We start from the raw sequence: 14,400 nt of genomic DNA, 5'->3' as shown, positions 1-14,400 counted from the left end.
CTTTTACATTTCTCAAGCTACAGCCTTCAAATTTGGACCACATGCATAGTTTTGTGTACCGAAACAAAACTTTGACCTTTACATTGACCTAGTGACCTACTTTCACATTTTTGAAGGTACAGGCTTCAAATTTGGACCACATGCATAGTTTTGTATTCCGAAGTAAAATTTGACCTTGATTTTGACCTAGTGACCTACTTTTACATTTCTCAAGCTACAGCCTTCAAATTTGGACCACTTGCATAGTTTTGTGTACCGAAATGAATTTTGACCTTAAGATTGACCTAGTGACCTACTTTTACATTTCTCAAGCTACAGCCTTCAAATTTGGACCACTTGCATAGTTTTGTGTACCGAAATGAATTTTGACCTTAAGATTGACCTGGTGACCTACTTTCACATTTCTATAGCTACAGGCTTCAAATTTAGGACCACATGCATAGTTTTGTGTACCGAAACAAACTTTGACCTTGACATTGACCTAGTGACCTACTTTCACATTTTTGAAGGTACAGGCTTCAAATTTGGACCACATGCATAGATTTGTGTTGTGTACGGAAATGAAATTTGACCTTGAGCTAGTCAATAAGTCTTGAAATTTGGAACACTCAAAAATGGCACATTGGTGGGCGCCAAGATCACTCTGTGATCTCTTGTAGTCAGTAAATTTTCATTGAACATCCCTTTGAATAAATAGTGCTATTGCCCAAATTAAATGATGGACCAGTCCATTTTAGAAATTTAGCAGGGTAAAAAGGCTAAACGCAAAAACAAAACATAACATCATGACATCATGTAATTCCATTTGCACAAAATTTTATGGTTTTACCTCAACATGAATTTGTTCATTTTACATTTCAAAGGTTAAATATATGGGAATGCGACTTAGCCCCTAAGATTTAATTTTGTGGATTGTTGAAACGAGGAAATCCAAGATAATTGCTCCACAAACTTAAGATGATTTCACTGTAATCATTTTCTTCAAAGAATTCAGTGTTTTATTGGCAACTATAGTCTGTATGGTGAAATCCGTCATTCTTCATTCTTTCCACCCAGATATATCCTCACAAATACTCTTCAGAGAAATTTGCTGCCGTAGCAGTCACATTTCAGTGCGGGTATTTATGGCCTTTTTTTTTTTGAAGCCATTAAAAAATATAAATTTTTGTGGTATTTACTCATGAAATGCAGGTTTGGTGCAGGGGGTCAGGTGGGACTGGGTGAGAAAAGTGTTTTTCATCATCTTCAGCTTTCAGCTTTGAAAATATAAAGCAAAGCTTTTTTCTGCTTGAAATATGAATAATCAGGAGGTTTTGTTTTCAAGTTACATACTTGTATGCCTGTGTGTAGAAAAATGCCTTTTCCTGGAAACAAGCGTCTGCTGAAAATGATCCGAAAAAGTGTTCATTTAGCATTGTTGTTTGCTACGCATTTCAAATTTCAGAGTGAGTTGTGCTTGCTAACTTTAAACGTTTATGTTAATAATGTGTGAAAATTGCCTTGTTCTGAATTTCGGCACATCAGATGTTTATTGAAATAAAAAAAAAACCCACACACACAAGTATGAAATCTAGAACCACGCGTCTTTGCACGGAAATATTCGCCTTTTATCGACTTCATATTTCATATCACATCACACTCAGTCATAGTTGTTTGTATGTATGTTTATTGTAAAGACATAGATAATTTATTTTTGACATGTTGACTGTGTTTCATTGTTTGTTTTTCTCATGTTAATTTAATAAACCATGTTGATTTTTAAAATAAACATTACACATTGTTTTCATGTTACATACGAAAATCTACAGTAGCCAGTTTATACGGTATACCGTTGTTTGGGAATGTTTAGTATGGTCAGATTTTTATAAAATCTACCCCTTAACAAAGTAGTTTATATTGGTTTGCCATACATTTTTCAAAAGGCTATAGATAGTTTTGCACCCATTGTTTTGAAATATATATATATATGATTAAAACCTTTTTAACAAAGAGGTGACTTTCTTTAAATGAGCCGTGCCATGGGAAAACCAACATAGTGGGTATGCGACCAGCATGGATCCAGACCAGCCTGCGCATCCGCGCAGTCTGGTCAGGCTCCATGCTGTTCGCTTTTAAAGCCTATTGGAATTGGAGAAACTGTTAGCGAACAGCATGGATCCTGACCAGACTGCGCGGATGCGCAGGCTGGTCTGGATCCATGCTGGTCGCAAAGCCACTTTGTTGGTTTTCACATGGCGCAGCTCAAATATTGAATTTCAGTAAATACTAACAAATATTAGATGTGAAAATTGTCTCTTTAATATAATAATCTTTAAAGTTGGATTTATGTAAAAAATATGTCTACTGTACTGCAGTGGCTAATATTTTTGTATTTTTAATTTTTGCCTTTCTGTAGGGGTAACAAAATAGGCCAATTTTTGACCTCGCCAGAAACATCCCAAATTACGGTATTACCTAGATATTTCTTACTGCCTGTGTATTAGCTTGAATTGGTTTGTGCACAAAAATAAAGTACAAGGGATTCGGGCTTCGAAGCAGTTTTTTTTTTTTAAATGCAATTTGTATCAGATGGTGATTTTAAGGATTATGATTTTTGTTTCATAAAATTTTGAATTTATCTTTTAAAATTGTGAAAGTTCTGCAAAATGAAGAAATTTGAAGGGTGTGAAAAGATTGCACAATGTTTACTGTTTAATTAATGGTTTAATTTGGTTGGCATAAAATTTTGTGCTTTCTGCTAAAGCACTTGTTTCATTGGAACTTGTAATTGCAAATTTTAAATTATCAGCATGAAATATATGGGAATTTGTTACGTTCACTGGTTTGAGAATTAATCTTGTAGTTTAATCTTTAGCCTGCTAGCGGCAAGTGCTTTTGCCTTTGCGACTTGCAGGCTAAACATGGTCTGCACTATTCGCTCTTCAGTCGGTAAATTTTTAGTTAACACCCCTTGGAATAATAAGTGGTTCTGCCGAAATTGAATGATGGACAAGTCCATTTTAGAAATTGAGCAGAGTAAAAGGTTAGAACTACCAGGAAATAGAAGAGAACTAGTCTATAATGAAAGTCATTATAATATTTACAGTAACAATATTGCATTACATAGCTAATCTTACTGGCTGTTAGATAATTTTAAAAAATTCAAAATTTGACAGCTCATTTGGTCAAGGCTGAATACTTATATATAAACTGAATACCTATAATCAAACAATTTGAGTAAAACTTAAAAATTGATGAGTAAACTATTACAAATCTTGAAAACTTCCGACTTGAAGAGCAATTTATCACAATAGAAATTCTTTTGAAGAACGTTAAATGGAGGTACTGGGGCTAACAGCTAAACTTCAAAATGATAAGAAATGAAGATTTTTTGGCTTGATTAGCACAAAAGTTTGGACAAGCACTAGCTAGTGGCATATTGTTGTACTAACTTGTTCTGTTGCACTTTTTTGATAGTTAATGATGAACATTGTTGATTTATATTTAAATTTATAAATATATATATATATATTTTTGTTAAATAGTATAGAGCGATGTATATATTTGTTAAAAATGCTTACTTAATACTGAATGGTCATTTCTATTCCTGGTGAAAATAGGTTAGTTTTTATCTGTTTGTTTCACATTTTGATATATTCATGATTTTGAGATATAGACTATGTTTGGATTAGGGCTAGGTGTGTCCTAAATATTTAGTATATAGCTATTGAAGAGAATGTAAGAAGATATTACTGTACAGTCAAACTTGTTGTTAAGACCTCCTCTAAGTAAAAGTTGCAGCTACAGTGCTGCTTCACCCTAGAGAAGAGTGGTATGAGGGCCTCAGCGGGCGAGTGGTTGAGGACACGGACTTTGAATCACTTGACCCTCATTTATTTGAGTTTGAGCCTCACTCAGGGCATTGAATTCTTCATGTGAGGAAGCCATTCAGCTGGCTTACTTAAGGTCAGTGGTTCTACCCAGGTGCCCGCTCATGATAAAATAATGCATGGAGGGGCACCTGTGGTCTTCCTCCACCATCAAAGCTGGAAAGTTGCCATATGATTTATAATTGCATTGATGCGATGTTTAACCCAACAAAACAAAACAAACTAGAGTGGTCATACCTTGGACAATTGAAATGTATTTGTTGACCACATGTATCATTTTTCGGGGTAGACGTTACTGCCAGGTTTGACTGTACTTGTGATGTCTTCATGTTTTTGTGAAGCCAGAGTAAAATGGCCAGTAGAAATTGAATTGCTTTGTTTCGGCAGGACTGCATTAAACTTTTTTTTTTTTTTTCAAGAATATTTTTTCTCTAATTGGAAGGTTTAGAAAAAATATTAAGATTGATAACATTTCAGTGATAGAGGAGAATTGGTCTTAAATATAAGATGATACTGCTACAAAATTATCCATTAAGTCAACAGCTTGTTGATTTATTATCAAATTTCCTTTGTTGAACCAGAATCCTTATACATTAATGAAGAGATTCAGCAGAATGTGAATAAAATGTGATTTATACTTGAAACAGTTGTGATATAAACTCAAATTTGTTAACTGTCCTTTTTCAAACACACATTAGGGACTTAGTCATTTAAACAACTCCTGTATTTCCCAGATTTTGAGCATAGCCTCCCATGTTGGATCAGTTTTTCTGAAATTTTATATAATAACAAGCGTTTAAAATGCATGTTAATGATAAGAATGATAATTACATGTGTATTTTACCTGACATACCTAGCTTATTTTGGGGCATTTTTGTGGGGTCATGATATTCAAAGATGAAGTTTCATTTCTGCTGACCTCAAATTATTAATTCATGGTTCCTCAGCATCTTGATTAGTAACACGATCATTCAAAATTCAACAAAAGTTGTGAGCTCATAAATCTTCATATTCAACTGAAAATTTTGTAAGAATTCCGCACATACAATATAATTGTCATGGTAAAAACTTGTTCATTTTAATCAATTAGTCCATAAGTAGGGCATTACTGTCTGTGTTTGATTTTTGTTTCATTTATTTAAGAAGGATTTGAAGTCAAATGGGTAGGAAATGATGATTTACTTCACAATTACTTCCTTGTTTTCTGTCATTCTGTAAGGATGGTATATATTATTAAGAGCAAGGAAATAGTTATCTAACATTTTATAATTGTATGTAAAAAATAATTTTGAATCGAGGAGTCAAATCAGATAAAATCATAGTTGCGTATTTTAATAGACTTTCTTTCCAGTCCAGACATATAAATTGCATCTTAAAGGATTTCCTGGTCTTATGAAATAATCATAATTAAAGCACACACTGTCATTTGTAGCCATTTGTATGTTTAATGTAGGACAAATTATTGTCTGCTGAAATGATTTATTCTGTACAAGAGTAATTGACACCTAAGAGAGATTTAGATTTGACAGCACATAATGTCTGTTCAGTTACAGAAAAAAAAATCCAATACATTATAATTGAAGTCTGTAGAAAGTTGTCCAGATATTTGAGCTGTGCCATGAGAAAACCAACATAGTGGCTTTGCGACCAGCATGGATCCAGACCAGCCTGCGCATCCGCGCAGTCTGGTCAGGATCCATGCTGTTCTCTAACAGTTTCTGTAATAGTAATAGGCTTTGAAAGCGAACGGCATGGATCCTGACCAGACTGCGCGGATGCGCAGGCTGATCTGGATCCATGCTGGTCGCAAGGCCACTATGTTGGTTTTCCCATGGCACGGCTCAATTTTCATTCTTGTTTAATTCATATATCAGATACATTTTTCACTGGTAAGAAACTACGAAATGGGTAAATTTAGTCAAAACATGGAATAAAAAGAATTTTTTTTTTCATGTAAGATCAAAATATCTTTCACTCATGAACACCATATCTCATATTTTCGCTAGTGGTAATGCCACTGGTGAAAATATTGCATCTGATGTTCATTGTGAAAGACACTTTAATCCTACACCAAAACAAACAAATACCCTCTATATATCATGAGAAAATAGTCCAAGTAATGTAATGATTATGCTCTCTTATCTACCTAATATTTGCCTGTTCTATGTCATACTCATGTTCAGCACACTGCTGTGATGTTTGATGCTAGGTCATAATACTTGTAACCTACAAACAGTGATTTTGCCACATAATAATGTCACAGTTTCAGTCTTATTTATTGAATAGATTACAAATTGGGTTGTGTAAGGTTTAGAAAGAAGAATGTTACTTATTGATGCCTTAAGCAAAGCCAAATATTATTAACTGAATGCAAATCAGTAACGTATTACTAGTACTCCTTATTTGCCTTAAGTATGTGAATCGACACATTTAAAGGGACCAGAGATTTTTCTCAAGTAAAATTTATGGAAGAATGAAAAAAAAAGTAAAAGTACAAACTTAAGGAATTTCTCAGCAAAGTATTGTTTTGAAATGTGGCTCTTTTAAATGACAATGCACTTGCAGTATAACCTGTTCTTTTAAGACCACCCATGTGCACAGTTCATCTGCTTCAAACGCCGTTCGGCGATATATGACCATTTTGTGTCGATTGGCCGTAAAACCAAACTCACTCACTCAAAGGCCGTTAGTTTCATGTTGCAGTGTATTTTAACCTGTGAATAAAGCCAACAGGCAAATGAGGACTACTTTTTGGTTCTAATATCTGATTGGTTGATTTTGAACTGTTGTTTTGAAATTGACCAATGGCAAGGCTAGATTCTGAACCTGGTCTCCATAATTAGTTTTGTAACCTTTGACCCAGGTTTGACTGTATATATGTGTTAACACATTGTTTATGTGGAAGTCAGTGACTGTTTTTGACATCATAATTCAGTTTTGTGACATCATCATTCAAATTTGTAACATCAACATTGAAATTTGTGACATCATAATTCATTTTATACCCCCACAATTTTTACCTTTAGACCTCAAAGTGCAATGCATTTTGTGCAAGTGTGATTTTAATGTTGTAGTTCCATAAGTAAATATTTAAGAATCATATTTCTTCTTTGTTTTTGTACATGTCATAAAAACAAGATCTGAAAATTTTATTTTAACAGTGAAGTACATCATTTTGTTGCATTGGTTATCACTCATTAAAGCATGTTGTGTTATTACTGCCGTTCATTTTTGTCTTTTTAGAAACATTTTACTGTTTACAAAACATGAGTCGTCAAGAGAAAAAGGACCATTGTGTCATGAACTTCAAAAATCTGATTTTTTTTTACCGACTGAATAACATTTTAAGAATATATCAGTATAATTTGTTTATATCAGAAGCTTGGACCTCCAGGTTCCTAGCAAGATATCAGAGGGATTGACCTCCAGATTCCTGGCAGAACATCTTAGGAATTGACCTCCAGGTAAAATAGGAAGTCAGTATTATTTTAGCAGGTATTTTTAGTGTACCTTAAAGTACAGCTGAATTTCTTATATTTTGATAGAAGTTTTTTTTTGGCACTACACCTTTGAGAAAAATTTTACCTATTGTACAGAACACATATATAACTACAAAAACCATTCCCAGAACTCCATGAATAGCTATACTTTTTATATACAATAACTAACCAAAGTACTTTCTAAATTTTGACAAATCTTTAGGCATGTCCCTTAACATAAAACTTGAATAAGAAACTCCTAAATGTAAGACATAATGCAGACTCGAGTTAAAAACTGTTGAAGATTGTATTTTCTCACTTGATTACAGATAAATAATAAAGTACTAGCATCCTAGCATTGTGGAAACTTTTCACTGCCATGGATCTGCTACCTCTTATTCAGAAGTTAGTATTTTAAGGTTTGAGTATAAACAGCAGAGGAAAACTTTTTTATCTTGGAATTTTTAGCATGTAATATTTAACTGCATAAAGGGAACATACTCTTCAAACATTTGTTTTAGGACAGTCTACAGAGCAGTGGAACAAGAAATTTAGCTGCACTTTATCACATACTCAAACAATATCTGCTTAAATTATACCAGTGTATGATTTTTGGTAATTTTTAGACCATTTTGAGAATTAATATACACATCTGGAGGATCAGTCCCCCTTTTGGGACAAAAATGATCAATAAAATTACGAAAAAGTAGAAACTACAACAAAATCTATTGAGATGTATATATCTGTTAATACTAGTAAGTACATTTTTTTTATACTTGAAAGACAGCTGCTTGTTTACTATTAAATGCCACATTTGACTTGTAATAAAATGCTTTTTCCTCATTAAAACAAAATGTCAATTTATTTCTTCTTTTTTTTTTCAGACAAAAAGTTTTTGTGTTCTCCTCCCATACAAACATTCATTATTAGGCATAAAAGGCTTTACTAAAATGTTAAAAGTTTCCCATCCCACCTTTTAAAATCTCAGGCCAAGATCTAAAACACCTATGGTAAGAGGACTTGAAACTAAAATGTATCACTTTTGGCCTTACAAAAAATCCCTGTTATTTCAGTTCTTTCCATAATCCTGTTACAGTGAAATCAGTTAATGTTGTGGGCATGAAATTTTGTGGTTCAGGGCCCAAAAAAAAAAACTACATGTATTTTGTCAGGATGGATTTTAATTTTTAAACATAAAATGAATGGGAATTTTATTTGTTCATTTGGAACTAATTTCATGACTTGACTCTACCACAAGATCGACAAAAAGTAGTCTACCACAGATATTAATGTTTTCACAGTATTTATATGGACTACGTTTTTGAGTACTGTAAGGTCAGGACTTTTTGCAAGGGATGAGTATTTGCTACTATAGCTTTTTTGTTAATTTGGCATTTTATCCTAGCAAAAACTTGTATTTTTTTGGTAACTTTGATGGGAAAATTTATGGGTAAACAGAATATTAAGATTTGCATTGAAAAATAATTGTTTTTAAATTTTGCAGAATTTGTCAAGCAAAAATATCGAATAGTACAGTATGTTGCGTTAATCTGAACAAGTTACTTGTTATTCATTAGAGATTTTAGATTCTATTATATATTAGTTGTTCATACGTTTTAGACAATAAAAATTATTTTATTTTGTTGAGTGCTGCAAAAATTGTACTTTGTCTTATCACTTTATTTTTGTGTAAATCATCTGATGTCATTAACTTGTGAAGTAAAATTTCTGTTGTTATTCTGACTTGTTCTTGTTTTCCTTTGTGTTAAAATGAAAATTCCTTCCTAGTTACCAAATACTAAACTTATTTAGTAACAAGAGGGCCATCATGGCCCTATATCGCTCACCTGTTATCATTGCACTTAAGGACAAGAAAGTCAAAAAATTGGTAATCAAGATCAGTCGAAAGAATTATGAGAAAATATAGTTGAAATTTTCTTAAAGTTACTTAAAATTAAATTATTAAAAGTGGTCTCAGTTTTTCCCTTCGGCAAATAATAAAAAAGTTACTAAATAAGCTATTTATAGTAACATAAAAGGGAAGTAATTAAAAAAATATTGTAAGTAAATAAAAGAAGGACTGCCAAATAAAAACAAGAGCACTGCAATGCAATGCAAATGCAGAACAATATACACACAAAACAAAGTCATGTGACCTTTGACCCCTAAGTGTGACATTGACCTTGAAGTGAGCCATCCTAAACATGCGCTCTGCCCGTCGTTACGATGAGGTGAACATTTGTGTCAGATTGCTTTGAAATCCTTCAAGGGGTTCAAGAGTTACAGAGCGGAAGGGATTGCTAACCAACAGACAGACAGACGGACACCGAGGCGATAAGATAATACGTCCCTTCGGGCGTATAAAAAGGAATCGAGATCTTATGGTGATACAAGTTGTGTGCAAGTTTGGTTAAAATCAAATCATAATGTGCAGACAATGTCAAAATAGCTAATTTTGGCCCTTTCAATGGCAATAACTCTGGAACACATTATAAAATCTGGCCGGCTCAAGAAAGGAACCAAGATCTTATAGTGACACACGTGTTGTGCAAGTTTGATCAAATTCAATTCATAAATGAAGCTGCTATTGTGCAGACAATGTCAAAATAGCTAATTCTGGCCCTATTAGGGGCCATAACTCTGGAACCCATAATAAAATCTGGCCAGTTCAAGACAAGAACCAAGATCTTGTGGTGATACAAGCTGTGTGCAAGTTTGGTTAAAATCAAATCATAAATGAAGTTGCTATTGTGCAGACAAGGTCAAAATAGCTAATTTTGGCCCTTACAGGGACCATCACTCTGGAACCCATTATGAGATCTAGCCGGTTCAAGAAAGGAACCGAGATCTTATGTTGACACAAGTTTTATGCAAGTTTGATTAAATTCAAATCATAAATGAAGCTGCTATTGTGCAGACAATATCAAAAAAGCTAGTTCTGGTCCTTCCAGGGGCCATCACTCTGGAACCCATAAAGGAATCTGGCCAGTTCAAGAAAGGAACCAAGATTTTATGGTGATACAAGTTGTGTGCAAGTTTGATTAAAATAAAATCATAAATGAAACCATTATCGTGCAGAAAAGAAATTGTTGACGCATGCACGGACTGACGACGGAAGAAGGGTGATCACAAAAGCTCACCTGTGATTGTCACTATGTGACAGGTGAGCTAAAAATGTGGAAAGCTTTGGGCTAAAGCAGACTGGAAAATCATAAGTCAAAGCAATCTTACTGTTTAAGCCAGAAACTAAACTGCAAATGGATGGATGGATGAGAAGCATACCCATATAATAGTGACAGCGACCATGACCTTTGACTAAGAAACTTAAAAATCACAAGCAGTCTATGGTATATGTAGTGAAATTGCTAGAGCTTCTGTAATGCCCCTGCTGATGGTGTTGTATATAGATACCATGTTTACGATTCGCAGCAAGCATATATCATAGTTATTACTCAACAACTGATAGAAGCTTCATACATGTCTTTCCATTGATAATGCAAATTAAATCGCATAGGTTCCATCACTCATCTTTTTAGCTCACCTGTCACAAAGTGACAAGGTGAGCTTTTGTGATCGCGCGGTGTCCGTCGTCCGTCGTCCGTCCGTGCGTGCGTCCGTAAACTTTTGCTTGTGACCACTCTAGAGGTCAAATTTTTCATGGGATCTTTTTGAAAGTTGGTCAGAATGTTCACCTTGATGATATCTAGGTCAAGTTTGAAACTGGGTCACGTGCCGATAAAAACTAGGTCAGTAGGTCTAAAAATAGAAAAACCTTGTGACCTCTCTAGAGGCCATATATTTCACTAGATCTTCATGAAAATTGGTCAGAATGTTCATCTTGATGATATCTAGGTCAAGTTTGAAACTGGGTCACGTGCCATCAAAAACTAGGTCAGTAGGTCTAAAAATAGGAAAACCTTGTGACCTCTCTAGAGGCCATATATTTCACAAGATCATCATGAAAATTGGTCAGAACGTTCATCTTGATGATATCTAGGTCAAGTTCGAAACTGGGTCACGTGCCTTCAAAAACTAGGTCAGTAGGTCAAATAATAGAAAAAGCTTGTGACCTCTCTAAAGGCCATATTTTTCATGGGATCTGTATGAAATTTGGTCTGAATGTTCATCTTGATGATATCTAGGTCAAGTTCGAAACTGGGTCATATGCAGTCAAAAACTAGGTCAGTAGGTCTAAAAATAGAAAAACCTTATGACATGTCTAGAGGCCATATATTTCATGAGATTTTAATGAAAATTGGTCAGAATGTTCACCTTGATGATATCTAGGTCAAATTCGAAACTGGGTTACGTGCCTTCAAAAACTAGGTCAGTAGGTCAAATAATAGAAAAACCTTGTGACCTCTCTAAAGGCCATATTTTTCAAGGGATCTGTATGAAAGTTGGTCTGAATGTTCATCTTGATGATATCTAGGTCAGTTTCGCAAGTGGGTCACGTGCCCTCAAAAATTAGGTCAGTAGGTCAAATATTAGAAAAACCTTGTGACCTCTATAAAGGCCATATTTTTCATGGGATCTGTATGAAATTTTGTCTAAATGGTCATCTTGATGATATCTAGGTCAAGTTCGTAACAGGGTCATGTGCGGTCAAAAACTAGGTCAGTAGGTCTAAAAATAGAAAAACCTTGTGACCTCTCTAGAGGCCATACTTGTGAATGGATCTCCATAAAAATTGGTCAGAATGTTTATCTTGATGATATCTAGGTCAAGTTTGAAAGTGGGTCACGTGCCGTCAAAAAGTAGGTCAGTAAGTCAAATAATGAAAAAATGTTGTGACCTCTCTAGAGGCCATATTTTTCATGGGATCTGTATGAAAGTTGGTCTGAATGTTTATCTTGATGATATATAGGTCAGATATGAAACTGGGTCAATTGCGATCAAAAACTAGGTCAGTAGGTCTTGAAATAGAAAAACCTTTTGACCTCATTAGAGGCCATACCCTTGAATGGATCTTCATGAAAAATGGTCAGAATATTCACCTTGATGATATCTAGGTCAAGTTTGAAACTGGGTCTCGTGCCTAAAAAAACTAGGTCAGTAGGTCAAATGATATAAAAACCTTGTGACCTCTCTAGATGCCATACTTTTCATGGGATCTGTATGAAAGTTGGTCTGAATGTTCATCTTGATGATATCTATGTCAAGTTCGAAACTGGGTCAACTGCGGTCAAACACTAGGTCAGTAGGTCTAAAATTAGAAAAATCTTTTGACCTCGAGAGAGGCCATATTTTTCAATGGATCTTCATGAAAATTGATCAGAATGTTCACCTTGATGATATCTAGGTCAGTTTCGAAACTGGGTCACGTGCGGTCAAAAACTAGGCCAGTAGGTATAAAAATAGAAAAACCTTGTGACCTCTCTAGAGACCATATTTTTCAGTGGATCTTCATGAAAATTGGTCAGAATTTTTATCTTGATAATATCTAGGTCAAGTTCAGAACTGGATTACATGAGCTCAAAAACTAGGTCACTATGTCAAATAATAGAAAAAACGACGTCATACTCAAAACTTGGTCATGTGGGAAGAGGTGAGCGATTCAGGACCATCATGGTCCTCTTGTTGATTATTTTTGTGGAGAAGGAGGGGGGCTTATATTAGCCCTGTCTGCCCTTCCATCCGTCTAAATTTATGTCATGCATATTTCGAAAAGTATTTGACCTAGAGTCAACAAGTCTCATAGGATTGTTATTCAGCATGTTGAATTGTGATCCTTGTGTAATTTCACACACCAGACCAGAGTCTTTGACTTAGCGAAAAATGCAAATAAAATGCTTAAAAGGTTGTGTTACATGTATCTTAAAAACATATCCCACCTAGAATTATGACACCATGTAGGAATATTATTCAGCATGCGAATTTGCACACTTGAGCTTTGTTTTGCTGGCCAGAGTTATGATGCTTGACTAGTCAAAATTATGCATTAAGGGCATAAAAGTTTGCATCCCATTTATTTAAAAAAGTTCTTGACCTAGAATCATAATTTAAAGCATTAGAAGTTTATTATATAGAATGTGAAGTTGTGTTCTCTTTGGGATTTCACTCAGCCAGGCCAGAGTAATGGTCCTTGACTTAGTGAAAAATACAAACGAAGTGCTTAGAGTTTGTGGTGAATATCTTGAAAAACATTTCACCTAGACTCGTGAAGCTATGTACAATTACAGGAAATATGAGCACCAGTGTCCTAAAGACACACATCTATGTTAAACAAAATTCTATTCTGGATTGTCAGTAAGTATCTCAGTAAATTAACATCATGTCTGAATGAAACTTCACACAATTATTCATTGTAATACTAACTGAATCACATAGGTTCCATAACTCTTGCTGTCATTTTGATGAAATTATGCCCTTTTTGCGTTTTTAGCTTTACCTGAGCTCAAAGTGCTCATTGTGATCTATTGTTATCATTCATATCACGTGTCAGACCTCTAGTGCTTCTTGTTGATAATTAGATAGTAAGCATTCTAGAGGTCACAAATTTGGCCTTATCGTAACGAAAATTGACCAGGATGTTAACCTCAATAAAATCTCTGGGAATTTCAAAAGTGGTTCATCAGGGGTTCAAAAACTAGATCACAAAGTCCATTAAGACAAAATCGATTAATCTTCATACAACTTTGTCAGAATGTTTGTGTTTTTTAAAATCAAAGTCAACATTGAAACTGGGTTACCTATATCTTAAACTAGGTAATTAGGTCAAATTACGGAAAACCTCTAAGGGCAACATTTTCTACTAAATTATCGTAAGAATTTATCTGAATGCTTTTATCCATGAAATACAGAATAAATTCAAAATTGGATAACCCGAGGTCAAAACTAGGTCACTAGATAAAAATCATTAAAAAAATTGTTTACACCCTATATGTCACATTTCTTTCTATTTGATTTTCATAAAACTTCGTCATAGAATGTATCTCTATGAACTCTGGGTCAAGTTTAAAACTGGTATACCTGCGGTCAAAAATTAGGTTACTAGGTCAAATCGTAGAAAACCATATTAATACTTCAAAAGCCACATTTTCCATTTGATC

The sequence above is a fragment of the Mercenaria mercenaria genome, chromosome 11, assembly GCF_021730395.1.
Source record: "Mercenaria mercenaria strain notata chromosome 11, MADL_Memer_1, whole genome shotgun sequence".
In the NCBI taxonomy this organism is placed as follows: domain Eukaryota; kingdom Metazoa; phylum Mollusca; class Bivalvia; order Venerida; family Veneridae; genus Mercenaria; species Mercenaria mercenaria.
The sequence above is the reverse complement of the archived record's forward strand: the minus strand, read 5'-3'. Positions refer to the sequence as shown.